Source organism: Euprymna scolopes, chromosome 15, assembly GCF_053919585.1.
Source record: "Euprymna scolopes isolate OS-2025 chromosome 15, ASM5391958v1, whole genome shotgun sequence".
NCBI lineage: Eukaryota > Metazoa > Mollusca > Cephalopoda > Sepiida > Sepiolidae > Euprymna > Euprymna scolopes.
In genome coordinates this window covers 15,276,261-15,288,696 of record NC_136496.1, presented here as the reverse complement: position 1 = coordinate 15,288,696, position 12,436 = coordinate 15,276,261, and positions in this window count along the sequence as shown.

Here is a 12,436-nt window from a genome sequence, read left to right as displayed (position 1 = left end):
GAATCCTAAGGTGGATGAAACGCCGAATATTCAGTGTAGCTTAATCGCAATATATATTTTATAAATTACTGTATATATATATATATATATATATATATATATATATATATATGCATATATATATATATAAAGACAGAAAAAATATATATATATTACAATAGAAAAATGCGAGAATGAAAAATAATATGGTTAAGCTTAAACATGGAAAAGTAAGGGATTAGTTGTTAAAACTGGAAAAGTGATTGCCGAAATATTCTAGTAAAAATTGTTAATAAATTTATTACTTAAAATATTGCAGCATTAAGATTTCATTATATAATGTTATAAATTGAATTTATTTAAAAAATGTCTTAATGCTGCAATATTTTAAGTTATAAATTTATTATATTTTTTACTAAAATATCTTTCCTTTCCTTTTCCAGTTTTTACAACTAGTCCTTACTTCTCCATGTTTAAGATAAACCGTATTACTTTTCATGCCCGCGTTTTTCTATTGTAATCCATGATTTTCCCAGGATTCCAATAAATTCAATGATTCTTTGTTTAATTTCAGTTTTATTTTTCCCCCATGAACATATGTAATAACAATTTATGGCACTCGTCTTTCAATAAAATTCCCATGCTTTCATGCTTTTAATTCTCTTTGTTTCACTTGTTATTTCTGTTTCCGCGTCAACAGTGAATTAATAGCAACAGTATTCACTGAAGCGCCGTGGTTGCTATGGAAATCAGTCATAAAAAGCGTTGCCCACCTGCTTATAGATTTTTTACGATTTTAAACGATATCATAAAAGCTGGTAACGGTAGCAATGTATCAACGTGACAGACATATAAACTGATTAAATATTAAAAATTAAAAATAAACTATAATAAATTCTATAAATATAAAACAATTCTTTTCAATTTTTATCAATTTGGACCTAGTTTTTAATTATTTAAACTGATTAAAAGCACATAATGTAACGGTGCGTAAGAATCACAATGATTTGAGGCCCAAAGCGCCGCTCTGTGACTTTTAGTTTCGAAGGAGAGAGAGCGTATAAAAATATGCAGAATAACAGACAGAGATATCACCTTTTATATATTAGACGTTTGGGGGGGCATTGCCTGGTTGTAAAAATACGCTTAAATATGATATTATAATTTGTCCAAGTTTCGTATATATTATTATTAGGGCTTTCACAACAGAATATTTTTATCATTGTTTGGACTCCCGAATATATATCTGACAGTTAGACACAGTTAATCAACCAAGCACTAAGTCATTCTATATAAAAGCGTATAAGATATGAACGATTAAAAACAATGAAAAGAATATCCTGTTGTGCTAGCCCTTATATTTATAGTCGTAATTTCAAATTTTATAAAAAAAGCATTTGAGTGCCATCAGTAGAATCGAAACCGAAGCTGTAGCATTCAGAGCTGGTGACATTACCATTTTACCAATGTGACACACATCTGACCTGATTTAAAATTAAAAATTGTAGATAAAATAAGATTTATTTTTATTTTTATTTTTATTTATTTTTTTTTTTATTTTTTTTATTTTTTTAATGGAGAGTAGAAAACGCATTGTGGATGCGTTATCGGCAGCTCCTGTTACTCTCGCTTCTTCTTATTTGTCCCTCAGTCCTCATTTTTAAATGAGTGATTTTTCTGACAAAGGGAGAAGAAAAAGCTGTTTTCTAGGTTGGCAGTATTTTTGCTCGAACAGTTGGCAGAGTTGGTGGAAATTTTCTGTTTCTATGTCTATCCTTGTAGCCATGTCACTAGTAAGGGTGCTGGAGGTAAACGTTTTGTCTGGGCTGACGTTATCCGCCTGATAGTCAGGGACCCGAACCTTGGATTAACCACTAAGGAGGCTGTCCTATCAGCAGGTGCAAAGTACTGGGGCTGCTGTATTGCCATTTGGTGAATGGAATCTGGACCATGCAGTAGCTTCTGGTGGGGCCTCTCGATGCCATACTAGTGGGTAATTGTTACGGCTTTACCTTATCATGTGGTACAAAAAAAAAAAAAAAAAAATTCTTCGTTTCTTTTTCTCTCTTAGTTTCCCCTCTCTGTCCTGCTCTAAGTAAATCTGTCGACCTAGTCCACAAATTCAATAATTTCATCATGACAAGTTTCAAGAAAAAATACACGATTAAACCCGGTTCTCCAACTTCCAACGTAGACCCCTACTACCATGTCTCCTTCTCCAACATCAGGGGTCTACGTTCTAACCTTCCAGAGGTTGAAACCCAATTACAGGAGACTAAACCAGACCTTTTATTTTTAAGTGAAACTGGCATTGGACAGGCTATTTCCCTTGATGAGTTTGCAATTACAGGATACTCTAACTTAACTTCTAAATCTGACCCCCAAGATCGCCATGGGCATGGAATATGTGCCTATATTAAAGATAGCTTTCCATGTGGGAGGGACATCTCCAGGGAAGATCCTAACTTACCTTATATGTGCTTCCGGGTTGCTTTAGCTCACACTACTGCATTTATATTTACTCTCTATCGCCCCCACAACAGCGGAGTTACTATCTTTCAAAGCATATCTGAGAAAATTGACCAAGTCCTTTCTACTTATCCTTCAGCTAACATTCACGTATGTGGAGACTTTAATGTTCACAACGTCGAATGGTTGACCCACTCAAACAAGACCGATGATGAGGGGAGGTTCTGTCATGATTTCTCCATTGCCTATGACCTCACTCAGATTGTTCAGGAACCTACCCGTGTGCCCGATTATGACGGCCAGTATGCGAGCCTACTAGACCTTTTTCTCACAACTTGCCCTGAACTATGTTCAGTTTCTGTTCTGTCGCCTCTTGGATCTTCCGACCACTCTGTTGTATCAATTAAGATAAAAATGAATTGTAATAAGTCCCCAGACGTACCTCTTCATCGTACAGTATATCGATACACTAAGGCTGACTGGGATAGCTTCCGTACATTTATATCTGATCTACCTCTGCATTCCATGTTTAAAAAGGATGTGTCCTCTATAGTATTAGACCTAACTGAATGGTTAATTGTAGGTATTGACCATTTCATACCCTCTAAAAAGTTTCAGCAAAAACCTAACAGCCAGCCATGGTTCTCTCTAGAATGTGCTGCTGCCATTGCGCACAGAAATCACTTTTTCCACTGCTTCAAACGTAATAGATGTATGGAAACTAAAGCCGTTTTCAGGACTGCCAGCAACCATTGTAAGAAAGTAATAAGGAACGCAAGAGAGTTGTATGCTCAATCTGTTAAGTCCAAAGTAGCTGAGCAGCGGCTTGGTTCCCACCAGTTTTGGCAAATAGCAAACAGAATCCTGAACAGAAGCGTGTGCTCCATCCCAACTATTATCAATGGATCTGAGGTAATCTCGTCAGCATCAGACAAAGCCAAACTCTTTGTCAAGAACTTTGCAGCTAATTCTACCCTTTGCGACCAAGACCGCCAACCCCCAATATTTCCTCTTGTATCAGAAAACACGCTATGTGATATACGTATATCTGTACGTGATGTTGCCAAACTAATCAAAAACCTTAATTCCAGTAAAGCAACTGGCCCTGATGGTATTCCAATTATAGTACTCAAAAAACTTCAACCTGAACTAGCGCCCATACTTACAAAACTGTTTAAACGTTGTCTTAAGGAGAATAGTTTCCCATCTCCCTGGAAAATCTCATCAGTATGCCCTGTGTTTAAGAATTCAGGTGATCGCTCATCCCCCTCTCAGTACAGGCCAATAAGTCTCCTGTGCGTCATGAGTAAGTTGCTAGAATCTGTATTAAATACAGAAGTAATCAAACATCTCAACAAAAATAACCTTCTTAGTGACACTCAATATGGTTTCCGTTCTGCTAGATCTACAGCAGATGTCCTTACAGTTATATCGCATAGGATTAGCAAATCTCTCGACGGTGGCAATCTTTCTAGGGCAATTGCTCTTGACATATCTAAAGCCTTTGATAGGGTATGGCATAAAGGTTTACTTCATAAGATCGCTAGCTATGGTATAGCTGGAAAAGTCTTCTCAATTATTAAATCATTTCTTTCTGATAGATTCATAAGAGTAGTAGTTGAGGGGCAAAAATCAGAAGCTCACAATATTAATGCCGGTGTCCCTCAGGGATCCATCCTGGGCCCAACTCTTTTCCTGATCTACATTAATGATCTTCCAAATCATATCCTTACATCATTTGTAGACATTTATGCTGACGACACTACCATTTATGGTACCACATCTAAGACAGTAAACGAGCAAGTTCTCTCCAATTCTCTCTCCTCTGATCTTGAGCACGTAGTTCAATGGGGAAAGGAGTGGCTGGTTACTTTTAATGCATCTAAAACCAAGCTTCTCTCTTTACATCATCAACATTCTAATCCACATTTGTCATCAATTGAAATGAATGGCTCTCGTCTTCAGGAGGCCTCAAGTTTTGACAAGCTTCTGGGCTTGACCATTACTCCTGATCTTAAATGGAACACGTATATCAAATCTGTTGCCAAGGCCGCTGGAAAAATGGTGGGATCTTTCTATCGATCCAGTAGATATCTCACTGCTGATGCTATTCTCTATCTATATAAGAGCCAGGTACGTCCAAGGATGGAATACTGTTGCCACATCTGGGCAGGAGCTGCTAGAAAGAACTTGTCCTGCCTTGATAGAGTTCAAAATAGACTTCGTAGCCTCGTAGGAGATGTCCTTTTCTCCTCCTTGCAACCTCTATCTCACAGAAGAGATGTTGCGAGTTTGTCTCTGATGTATCGTTATTTTCATGGAAAGTGTTCAACTGAGCTTCAATCTATGGTCCCCCCTCGCCAAACTTTCACAAGAAACACTCGTCTAGCTGTAAACACTATCAATAATTTCCCCCACTCTTTATCTGTGCCTAAACCTAAACGTAGATTCCATGAACAAAGCTTCTTTCTTAGAACTGCACGCCTGTGGAATTGTCTTCCGTTTTCCTGCTTTCCGGCTGACTACAATATGGTTTTGTTCAAGTCTAAAGTAAATAAGTTCTTGATGAGCCGTTCCATATAAGTTATTAAATTTACCAAATTTTCATTACTAATGATTACTATATTGACCAACTTCTACTGTACACTCTTTAACCCTTATCCTTGAGTGGCCTCTGGGCCTTGATAATGTGGTGATGCCTTTGTAAAAAAAAAAAAAAAAAGAGTGTAGAAGATGTATAACGATTTTTATTTTCTACACATTTTTCATTCATTTAAAACTGTTTTAACCGGTTAAAACGCATAAGACGGTCCGTAAAAATCAAATCATTTGAGGGACCTAGCACCGCTCTACGTCTATTAGTTTCGGAGGAGATACAGTTAAAAAAATATATAGACAAACAGTCATACTTATAGGGTAGGTCGAGTTTCAACTTTTTGGGTAAAATGTAAAATGTCGGAGCAGAGGAAGTTGCACACCCATATGGAGAGGACTAATAAAAAAATTAGGTTTCTAACATCATCCGTTAGATGAGCATTTGATTTTAAGTATTGTCTTATATGAGACACGGAAAAGTTCTTATTTTTTGATGATTTATATGAAATTATTTAGTATTTTACATTTTAATCATAATAAGTAGTGTGTTTATTTATGTAACTAAACTATATAATGACTGATATGCTAAATATTCAAAAATTTTAAATTGTTTCGCCCAGAATATTTTTCAAATGCCGCATTTTACTTTATTGTATTATAACAATAATAGATAACAAAAATAATCAATTCTGTTTTACTGTCAATGTAAAAAAAAGAAATGTTTTAATTGTTTGGAGGAAAAATTTTTTATAAACTAAAACAAATCGTTTACCTTCTTCTACTTGTTTACCTTCCTCTGTTTGTATAAAACACAAAATTGCCAAGTACGAAATAAAGAAACTTTTCTAACATAATGTTCAAATTCTCCCTCCAATACCCCTTTCGAAGCAAGAAAATAGCCTCATTTCATGGCATAAAACTTTAGCAATTATATGTCTGTGTCTTGCTTCAAGTCCACAGACTGATTGGCAGACTTCAGATGTTAATTTTAAGGCCCTTTCGGCAATTTGTGAATGTGCAGGCAAATCAGGTAACTTTAGCTTTCTGACGCTCATCATTAATTCCTGAAGTTCATTATCTGATAATTCTTCAGTAAATGCTGGTTCTGACACTCCACTTGGAGAAAGGTTTATCAAATGTGACCAATATAAAACGTCAAAATTTATTATTGATTTTTTTACGCTTTTTCGCTGGTTCCCCACCCCTGAAAAAGAAAAGAGAAATTAAATTATTTTAATGGCTTGAACAAATGAACAAAACTTTTATTTATTTATTTTATTAAAATGCTAATTTAAAATGGACGTATAAATCGACGTAAACAATTTGATCAGTTTTATATAAATAAATGTTTATTTACTTATATTGTTAAAATGCTTCTTATAGCCTTTCTCTCTCTTCCATTTTGTCTGATTTTAACATTGAAAAACGAAATATTTTCAGGCAAAATTACAAAAACATTAAATCGAAGATTCCTTAAAGCAATTTCCTGAATTTCTGGAATCTGTCATACAACTTTCAATTGGAAGGTCACACGAACAAGATGAAATGTCAAATAATTTGTCAAGATTTTTGACAAGAACATTTTTGGCAAATTTGGATAAATATTTTCTATTTATTTCTCTAATTTTTTTAAGCAGGTGTCCTACAATTAGTGTACAATCTACAGTTCAGTTAATAGGCAAACCGGAATTTACTGCCTGCCGAATATCTATAATGTCATTTGCCATTAATTTTGGAAGAACAAATGTATTTAAAGTTGGGTGAGAATTCTTCATATAATAACTATATTTCATAATTTGGCAGAGAGTAGGGAGTTCTATTGTATTTAATGGAGAAGGTGGGCCCGCAAATTTTGTAGAATCAGTCCTGCGTGTATAAATAGTTCGTTTAGAAAAATATCTTCAAAAATATATTTCACGACATTGTTAGAAATTAAACAAAGGAAATGAGGAATTAAAAATGAAATTCGGGGAAAAAAGATAACTATATAACAAAGAAAGAATAATTATTGTTTTACATACCGAATAGTATTAAAAAAAACAAGTCAAATGATCTTAAGAGATATAGCCTTGCAAAGGAAAATGTTTTTTTTAAATACAGAATTATTAAATACTACAAATATTTAAAACATAACTTTTGTTTTCCTTAACAGTTAAAGTTTGTTAAGACATAAAATGCAAAATGTAATTGTTTTATATTTAAATTAATCCGGTCAACGCAGTAAACACACGTGAGTCTCTGAGTAAACGTGAACATGAAACCGATTATCTGACGGTGTACAAGGAAAAATTACCGAGTTAAAATAAAGCCCTGGGTTATTGTTTTTTTTTAATTTATTTTAAATGAAATATTTTTCAGGATTACTTTTTTTATCGATTCTCATTTAGTTTTCTGAAAAAATACATAGATATTACAAACAAAAGAAACAAATATTGCTTGCATTATCTTCATGTAATTCTTTCATTTATCATCGGCATCTGGCGACATAGCAACGGAATATTTCATTTCTTAAATCTTCAAATTTAATGCTAAAAAAACGATAGAGGTTTGGGAAAATATTTTGTGTGCTTATTCCCAACGTTATTTGACAACTTTCTCTGCAGAGATTACATAGTTGTTATATCAAAATCGACCTACCCTACAATAGCCGTTTCTATATTAGAACTGTAGAGAGGGGGGATTTGCCGTAAAATACGCTTGAATATGATATCTTAATTTGTCCAGATTTCGAATATATTATTATTATTATTATTATTATTATTATTATTATTATTATATATTTATTGTTATTATTATTATTTTATTATATATTTATTGTTGTTATTATTATATATATAATATTTCGTATATGTTTCATATATACTATTTCGTATAATTAAGATTTCGTATATATTATTACTAAGTATATATATATCCTACCATCAAATGTTAACCTCGTGAAGTGTGAAAAATCTGAAGAATCTACTTGCCAACTTTGTAAAGAAAAACAAACTGTGGAGCATGTCCTGGGCTCATGCAAAACAGATCTGTCACGAGAAAAACCAACACGGCGACACAACGAAATGCTGAAAGAATTAGCTGAAGCTGTCCAGTTCATCGCCAACAGGAGTAAAGCTAAACGCCTAGAACTAGCAGCGAAGTTCTTCGCAGCAGGAGGCAAAGACTTCTGCCATAAAATCAAAAATCATGCCCAAACGCTGCTAGCAGAATCTTCCGAATGTAGCCGATGATTTGATGTGTGATGCAGATCTTTCTACAAGCACTATAGCGAGACTTGAAAGCCAAACACAACACCCGCTGTAAAGCAGAAGGTGTCAGAAAAAAGAGGAACAAGTGGAAGTAGACAAATGCCAAGTTCTTTCAAGGGTTTTTTGCAGTTAACTAGGTCGTTATTTGAACAGCTAAGATCAGGAACTCTGACTGTAGTTAAAAAAACATTAGATCAGCATCTTAGGGAGACATACTCAGACCCCAAAACCAAACCATCAAATAACATCCCTAGCCATAGGAAGGAAAAAAAAGTTCAAAAATATTCAGGAAAGCAGGAGCAAAATAATCATCAAGGCCAAACGGAATACTATTTTTCCTTTGCGAGAAATGACCAATGGTTCTAGCATAGCTCCATAGACTTCTGGTGTCGGCTTCGAAGAAAAAAAAGATTAGCGCCCACTGGATGAAAGCGGGTGGTGTTTACATTCCAAGAGAACAATGCTCGAGCTTTATCAACCATTTTAGACCCATCTCACTGCTCAATGTTGAGGGGAAAATATTCTTCTTCATACTAGCTGATAGGCTAACCAATTAACTTTAGAAAAAATACTACTTAGATGTGGTTGTGCAAAAGTGAGGTATTCCAGGGGTTCCCGGATATTTAGAGCATGCCACTATGATTTGGGATGTAACCCAGAAAGCCCAGCAGAAAAGAAAAAACCTGATGTCATATAGCTTGATTTGGCAAATGCTTATAGATCTAACCCACACGAAATGAACCATATGTCCCTTCAAACATATCATGTGCCAACCAATATTTGTCAAATGCTGAAGATGTACTTTGATAAGTTTCTGATGAGATTTTTTACAAAGCAATACACAATCAAATGGATCAAACTCGACGTTGGTATCGCAATGGACTGTTCCATCCTCCAAATACTTTTTGTGCATGGAAGTCATACTAAAACCAGCAGACTTTGGCAATAGGTACCTGACACCTCCTCTGAGGGCTTTCGTGGATGACACAACTGTCATCACTACAAATGAGATAAGCACTGTCAAAGTCTTGAGTAGACTGGGCAAGGCTGTTGCAAATGCTTGAATGAAGTTCAAACTAAAAAGAAATTAGAAGCCTGTCCCTCCGTAAAAACAAAAGGGCAGAGGCAGTAACTTTCAATGTAAATGACCAGCCTCTCCCGATGTCTTGAAGGTGGTACGATAGCTTTATAATCGACACAAACAGGAAAATGGCAGAAAAAATGACTCGAAACTATCGAGAAGCGTGGTGTCAGCAGTTTATGTTCATTTCAAAGCCCCCGTGGCCACCGCTGTCATATATATGACATATGCGCAAGAATAGTGGAAGCAATCGAAGCAAACGTACACAAGGAAATGGTTTGGGGTTCCATCATGTCTTACAGACATCGCATTTTACTACCAACACGCAAAGTCCACCCTCGAAGAGTATAAAGCAAGAAAAAGCTAGACTACTCTGCATGATGGAAGACTTAAATGACCAATTTATGAAATCTGTCAAACCAGAACTGAAGACAGGATGGAAATGGAAGGTCAAGAAAGCTGTCGAATCAGCAAAAGAACGCTTAGCAGTTAGAGAGACAGAACGGGACACACCCAGAACAATACACAGGGTCTGGGATCATCTAAAGTGGAATGGTGATTCAAGACTAAAGGAAAAGCAAAAAAAAAGGGCATGGCTATTAAAGAGCTTAGGAAAAAGAAGAACAAACAAGAATCCAGAAAGCAGTGCAACAAAGTAAACAATGTCAGCCAAATAAGTCTTATTAGGAATTACTTTTGACAGAAGGCCCCGCTCAGAATAAGTTTCATCATCAAATCTGTGTACGTCCTCCTACCACCCAATGTTAACCTCGTGAAGCAGGGAAAATCGGAAGACCCTATTTGTACAGTCTGTAAAAAAAACTGTGGAGCATGTACTGAGCTCATGCAAAACATCTCTGTCACAGGGAAGATTCACGTTGCAACACAACCAAGTTCTGACGGAATTAGTTGAATCTGCCCAGTTTATCGCAACCAGGAGTAAGGCTAAACGCCCAGAACCAGCGGCAAAGTTCTACGTTGCAGGAGGCAATGTCATCTGGCCAAAAAGCAGCTTCATGCTCAAGCCTTGCAAGCAAATCATCTGAGTGATGTTGATGATTTAGTATGAATGCTGCAGAATTTAAGCAGAATCTAGAAATTATCAGCAAACGTGGATTAAGACCAGATTTAGTGCTCCATCCTCAAGCAGCAAAAAGAGATACTTTTGATCGAACTTACAAATGAGACCGGGATTGATGAGGCCCATGTCTACAAGTCTGAAAAATATGCTGCTCTAGCCAGGGACCTGAAAGTGCTGTATTCAGCGCCAGCGTATTCACAGTTGAAGTATGAGTAAAGGAATCTTTAGGCCTGTCTGCCTACAATCTCATGGAACAGCTGCCTATCTCAGAAAAGAGCCGAACATAGCACTGGAACCTATGAGTGAGGCAGCGGAGATAAGCCCCAGCTGGACTTGGTCGAGGAGAAATAAAAAATAAACTACATACATCTTAATTTCCCTAATTACACATTGCCTACGACACTGAAGCGTATGCGTAAATAAAAAGAAGTAAAAAATACATGGCAGCAGACAGTCATCCGGGAGTCGTGACCTGGATGTGATCCCCCCTAGAGTGTAAGGAGTTAAGGGCCGAAACACTTGAAGAGTTTTTATCCTCTGAGTTCTCTCTCTCTCTCTCTCTGCTATTTAGCCTTCCATCCGAGTTTCTTTCCGCTTGAGTCGCGATTTCAAATGTACAAAAAAAAGTATTTGGATGAAATCTGTAAGTATCGAAACCGAAACTGTAGCATTCATTTATATTTCGAAATTATACATGAGTAATCTATGTGAGAGAAAAAATTAGAGCAAGCAGTGTATCAAAAAGTTTTATAAAGAACTTTTGCAATGATGCAAAAATCGGACTTATAAAAAATCAATAATATGCGACTTTTGATCGAAACTCTTGAGAATAGTGAAGTCGTGCCAACGTCATTTTAATAAAACGTCACTCATGCTGTTTTTGTGCGTCAGTTGTTTAAGAAATCACTAGAAGATAAAGCAAACCTTATTCGAAACTGAAGCAAATCTCAGTAAATCTTGTTTGTCAACGGCGTATAATTTGTATTTCTTTATTTTTTTACTTTTTTTATCGATAATAACATTTCAGTTTTTGACAGCTTCACATTTCAATGTTGTCTGACCCTTTTCGAAATGTGTTTTCTTCAGATAACAAACATTTAACAAAAACATTTTTTATTACATTTTTACCCCAAACAAGGCACATTGCCACTTTGGTGTAGAGGGCTACTGTCAGGGGCAGCAACTACTGGGGCACTTTGTTGGCAGCAAGATGTCGGTTCACGTTACACTTGAACTTCTGCATGTCAGTACAGTTGGGAAAGGAGGAACCTGGAATGGAATTCCAGAGACTAGCGGTTCTGGGGAAGAAACTACTGGAGTAGAAATATCTTTTACATCTAGGGATCTCTACTGGGGGTAGGATTTAGCTGCCTGTCGGGTTTGTCGAGGGTGTCTACGTCGTGGGGGCACGAGTGTTTTCAGTTCGTCAGAGCATTCACCATTAAAATACTTGTAGAACAGGCAGAGGGATACAACGTTTCGTCCATGGGATAGAGGCTGAAGCTTAAATGCCAGTTCAGGGCCTATCAGATTGGCGACTTTCTTTTGAACCTTTTCTAGGAGCGAGAGACTAGCAGCAGATGCACCAGCTCAAATGTGACAGCAATACTCCATACATGGGCGAATGGTTGCCTTATAGATGTACAGAATACTTTCAGGTGTCAGTAGTTTTCTAGCACGGTAGAGAGAGCCTACATTCTTCGCAGCGGCCCTGGCAATGTTTTCAATGTAATTGTTCCAACTCATGTTTCCTATGCAGTTTGAAAGATGTACTCTCAGATAGGGAGTCACTGGCCATTGCTATTGGTGGCAGAGATGTTTCTTGTAATTATTGAAGGAAACCACTTTAGTCTTTGCAGCATTGAATGTGACCATCCATTTTTGTCCCCATTCCACTACAGATTGGAGGTCATCCTCTAGTGTTTTTACCATTTCTTTAGATATGTGTCCATTTGTTTTCCTGTCATGCCTGTTATAGAGTGT